Source organism: Petaurus breviceps, unplaced genomic scaffold, assembly GCF_028583685.1.
Source record: "Petaurus breviceps papuanus isolate PSGF00001 unplaced genomic scaffold, PetGlider_PUasm1.0 90762, whole genome shotgun sequence".
NCBI classification, from domain to species: domain Eukaryota; kingdom Metazoa; phylum Chordata; class Mammalia; order Diprotodontia; family Petauridae; genus Petaurus; species Petaurus breviceps.
This window is the reverse complement of record NW_027187339.1, coordinates 3,787,841-3,793,840: the sequence shown is the minus strand read 5'-3', so window position 1 is coordinate 3,793,840 and position 6,000 is coordinate 3,787,841.

Here is a 6,000-nt window from a genome sequence, read left to right as displayed (position 1 = left end):
ATATTCCCAAAGATATATCTCCCCTAAGAAAGAACAAAATAGAAAGAAGTGGGGGGTAGGGGGAGCATTTCAGCAAACTTACCAACATATCAATTATGTCCGATAAAATATGCAAAATTCCACATTCATAGTTACCCATCTATGCAAGTAAGGAAAGGAGGTACACTTTTTTTTCTTTTCTGGATAAAGCTTGATCGTTATATACTGTTTCATTGAGGGAAAGGTATTGTTTTCTTTCCATTTTTATCCTTGCATTAACCATGCAAATTGTCTTCCTGGATCTGCTTACTTCACTCTGCATCAATTCATTCAAATCTTTCCATGCTTCTTTGAATTTTTCATATTCTAAATTACTTATGGAGTTACAATATTCCATTAAATTCATGTGCCACAATTTAACCATTTAACCTTTGAGAAGTTATACTTTATAATCTTAAAATAAATGATCTCACAAAAGAAAACAAAATATATTTTTAATATTTTAGTCTATATGGAACTGGGCTTTTTTTTTCTTTATTTGCACTCCTTTGGGTATGTACCTAATAGAGAGATCTCTCAGTCAAGGGGCACAGATTTTTAGTCAATTTTAAAAGACATAATTCAAAATTGCATTCCAGGGTAACTGACCAAATTGTAACTTTACCAAAAATGTATCTGTATGCCTTTCTTTCCGAAAGTTCCCCAAAACTGAATACATCTAGTGGATGTTCTGCCAATTTTCGAGGGTATTTGGTTAAATACCAAAGGTTTTGACTTGAATTTCTATTATTAGTGATTTGGCACAATCTGTTATATTATTTCTAATGACCCTGTTTGGGCTTTTCTTGGCAAAGATCCTGGAGTAGCTTTCCCTTTTCTTCTCAAGCTCATTTTTACAGATGAGGATACTGAGGCAAACAGGGTTAAGTGAATCGCCCAGGGTCACACAACTAGTAAGTGTCTGAGGCTGAATGTAAACTCAGGTCTTCCTGACTCCAGGGGGAAAAAAATCTAGTTTTTTAGTTTAGAGTTGTAAAAATTATCTTTTTCTCACTTCATGGGAAGCCTATAGGGCATAACCAAGGCATTAATGTCCAACTGGTAGCAACTTACCTCAATTATAGCAAGATACCCATGAGACAATAAATGGTTTCTGAGTGCTCCTCTTACAAAGCTAACTCTATAAAGTGACAGAACACCACTACCCAATTCATCTTCTATCTTTTGTCCCTAGCATACCACCTGGATTCCTGTAGTTCATTCCACATTATGACTTGGGCATAATGGGCAAACATTCATTTCGGATGACTTTACTTCCTAAGTAAGCATGAATCCTCTCTGAGCTGTTGACATATATAATTCTGCTACTGAATAGAGGAACTCACTCAATATGATCTGGCAAGAGTCAATGAGAAAGAAGAAGAAACACAATATGCTTCCATAGACAGTCTGGAGAAGAAATGAACTTTAGAGAAACTTTTTTTTCCCACCTAACTTAAGAGTTGAGGAACATGAAACTCATAGAGATAAAATACGTTATTAAAGGCAGCCTGGAAAGTGAGTACAAGAGCAAGAAGTGGCCCCAGGTCTCCTGAGTCCTAGCCCAGGGCATTTACCTAAATGCTATGTTGCCTTTGTGAGCTCGAATACCTTTAGAACATAAACTCTGGGAGTTCAAATCACAGCATACCTTACCATCTGATTATGATGGCATGGTTTTCAGTAAAGATACAAAACAGAACATATCTGGGGCAATCAAAGAGCTTTTATATACTTAAGTTTCCTTAAAATAATAATAATAATAGAATAATCCATTGACTAAAGTTGAAATTCAGTGAGCAACCTTAACCATGAAAATTCACCTAATAATATTTGATCAGTGTGTCCCTCAGTGTTTTCCAGGGACTCTATCCCACAAAGTTCACAAGTTGTCCTTATGAATGCTAATCTTTGGATAATCTATTGAGCTCTAGAGTTGTAAGGGACCCAGAGGCAATCAAGAGAAAATCTTTAAAAATATAGAAATTGAGATAGAGGGAGGTTAAGTGATTTCAGAAAGGCCACACAAGGCAAAACTGCCAGAACTGGGGTCTGAACCCAGCAGCTCTGAATCTTGAGTCAGAGCTCTTTCTCCGGTATCACCATGGCTGCCTGCTTCCCTTTTTCTGTCCTATGTCAGGAATTTATGTAGTAGTAGTATATCACCAAAAGAGGCATGCTAGCTTACTGGGAAATTGTTGTGTTATTCATGTTATGTTATGTTGTGGCATGGTCTTGTGTTGTATGTGTTGTTAGAAACAAAGGTCTTTAGTAATTTGCAAAGTATTTTTCTTGCCAATATGGGTCAACTTATCCTAATAAACTAAGCAAAAATGCTTCCCTAAGACCATGCTGTCCCCTCCATTTATAGCTGCCTCTCTCTTTCCCTTCAGCTCCCCCAACCCACTGACTTCATTTCCTCACCTCTCATTCATTCCCCAGTGCCAAACAATTTGGTTTCTGCTCCCATGATTCCCCTGATGGTGCCTTTCAGCCTTCACCAATCACCTCCTAATCACCAGATCCAAGTCTTTTCTCATTCTTCCTTCTCCACTACATTTGACACCACTGATCACTTTGGCCTTTCTGTACTTTTCTCCTGCCTTCATTTACATGATTTTGAGTCCTATCTCTACCTCTTGCTATATCTAGGATCTTAAAAAAAAATCTTTTATTAACCTCATTAACAGATCATTTAACCTCTTCAAGCTTCAGTTCCTCATATGTAAATTAGTAATGATACTTGTATTACCTACCTCTGAGAATTGTTACAAGGACCATATTCTACTAATGGCCGACTGTTATATAAACAGAAACCTTGATTGTTGTATCCTACAGTTCTTTGTTTCATTTCTGGTTGCTCTCAGATTATGTTCAAACTTAAGACTTGTCTCTAAAATGTCTTTGGCATATGCACCACTCAGGGTACCCCAGAGTGAGGTGGGGGGCGGGGGGAGAAGAGACAGAGAGAGACAGAGACAGAGAGACAGAGAGAGAGAGAGACAGAGACAGACAGAGACAGAGAGACAGAGGCAGAGAGTGAGAGAGGAAGAGAGAGAGAGAAAGGGAAAAAGAGAGAGGGAGGAAGGGAGGGAGGGGGGAGAGATGAAGAGAGAGGGGAGGAGGGAGGAGAGAGAGAGATGGAGAAGGGGGAGGGGAGGGGAAGGAAAAGGGATGGAAAGGGAGAGAAGAGAGAGACAGAAGACAGAAAGAACTGAAGGAAAAAGAGAGAATCAGCTCTCAAGCAAGTACTCAGGCTAACAAGCCATCAAATATAGAATGAACTTTAATTGGCAAAAAACAAACAAAAAACCATGAATTTCTTGTACCCAAACCCATAAGAAGTCAGTGCAGTTCAGTGTCTTGTAGTTCTTACATTCTGATTCTTTGATTCTGGAACTCTATTTAGGTACAATGACTTTTCATTTAAGAGCTCTTTTTCTGGTGTCTTAGAGTGACCATATGACTATGCAGTTCTCCATGAAGGGAATAGGGAATGGAGTCCAATTCTGTATATAGCTCTTCTCCTCTTAAATGTGTTCTCAGCTCACCAATTTTTGGAGTGTGCATAGATTTTTAAAGGCCACGCTCAAAACCAGAATATCCTGAAAAACAGAACAGTCTCATTTATTGGATAACAAGAACTTAGGACAAAGGGAATTAACACTGTCCAGTGATTTGCCTGTCCAGAGAACCTCTCTACAGCTCAGAAGTCAGAAATAAGAAGAATCTCCCCATGACATTATCATTTTAGACCTGTTTCTATCTTCTCCTACCACTCCTTTCTTTATCCCCTTCAATGGCTCCTCTACCATTAACAATTAACAACCATTGTACCTACAATGTGCCAGGCACTGGCGATACAGAGAAAGAAAAAAGGAACTTAAATTTTAATAGGAAAGTCAACTGGTTCCTCTAAGTTGGCATCTCCCAAGGTTCTCTTTCCAGATTTTCTCTCGATGATCTGGTCTATTCTAGAGGCTTCGATTATAATCTCTCTGTCTGTCTGTCTATGTCTCTGTTTCTCTTCTACCCTCCCTCCCTCTTAAAATCTGAACCAGTATTTCCAATTGTTTCCTGGAGAGCTCTAGTTGAATATTATAATCATTCCTAAAACTCAACCTGATTTTATCATCTTCCCTTGGTACCTGTACCTGACTTGATCATTTCCTTAAATGATACCACTATCTATTATCAACCTTTCACTTACTTAGTCCTAGAAATTCAAATCATCTGTGAAAATTTTCTTTTCCTCAGTACTCCCCAAATGGCTACTGGGACCTCTACAATATTCCTTGAATTCCTCCTCTTCATTCCAAATGTCAGGTCCTCACTCCTGCATTATTGCATTAGTTCCTAACTCTTCTCCTTCTCCAATCTCTCTTACTTCCAGTTTATCTTATACACTGTAGCCATATTAATCTTTGTAATGCACAGCTCTGATCATTTTATCCTTTAACTTAAAACACACACATATAATAACTAGTGTTTATATAGCACTGTGAGGTTTTCAAAGCACTTTAAAAATTATCTCATTTGATCCTCACAAAAACCCTGGGAGCTAAATGCTGTTGTTATCCCTGTTTTACAGTTGAAGAAGATCAAGACAGAGAGAGATTAAGTGACTTGCCCAGGGTCACACAGCTACTAAGTGTCTGAGGCTAGATTTGAACTCAGGAAGATGAGCCTTCCTGACTCCTGGTCCAGTGCTCTGTGCACTATGGTGCCACCTAGCTGCCCCCTTCCTTCAATGCTTAACTCAAATGTGTCCTTCTATATGAGAATATTATAAATTCACCCAGATAGATGTAGATATTGGTTTTGTTTCTCCTGTTAGAATGTAAGTTCTTTGAGGGCAGGGGCTATTGTGTCTTTGAATATCCATTACTTAGCACAATTCCTGGCACATAGCAGGTATTTGCTGATTGAGGAATATCAGGGCAGGTCATGGAAGAGAGATGTTAGGGTTAGATGGCCCTGAGTGCCACTTAAAAAGGCTGTCTAGATGCCTACAGGTAATAAGGGGCAGCTAGGGGGTGCCAAAGTGCATAGAGCACTGGGCTTGGAATCAGGAAGACTCATTTTCCTGAGTTCGAATTCCGCCTCAGACACTGGTTGTGTGACCCTAAGAAAGTCACTTAACCCTGTTTGCCTCAGTTTCCTCATCTGTAAAATGAGCTGGAGAAGGAAATAGTAAATCATTCCAGTATCTTTACCAAGAAAGCCCCAATGGGGTCATGAAGAGTCAAACACGACAGAAATGACTCATCAACATTAAAAGGCAGTAAGATACTTTCAAGTATCTGCAGGTTCATTGACTATGCTGCTATACAGGGTGGGTAAAGGGCCTAACACCTGCATTCACATGAGCATTGGGGAAGAAAATTATATTCGAGGTAGTATGACTTGGCCGCTCTACAAGGAACAAAAAAAAACACATGTATCTGAAGTATCTACCTGTTATCTTTGGGTACAATGAAAAAAGAATATTGACTTTGGAATCAGAGGGCCTGGGTTCAAATCCTGATTGCTACTTTTTATCTGTATAAACTTGGAAAAGACATCAAATCGTTCTGAGCCTCAGTCGTATCATCAATAAAATGAGGAGGGAGGATATTGGACAAGACGGCTTCTATGAACCCTCCCACCTCTAAAATTAAGACCCTTCAAAGAAGTAGAATAGACAATTAAGCAAAGTGAGATTGGAATCAGGTATAATGGTCAGAAGATATGGATAGTTTTCAACAGGAGGCATCATCTCCTAATCATAGAACTTTACAGAGAATTTGACATCCTTTTGGCCTGACCTTATCCTAATGCAGATGAAGAAATTGAGACCCAGAGAGAGAAACTAATTTGCTCATGGTGCTATAGCTACTTGGCAACAGAAGCAGGATCAGACCTCAAGCCTTGTTACCATTCCACCATGATGACTCCACCGTACCTCAAACCCCAGCCAGTGACAAAGGACCAACATGGACG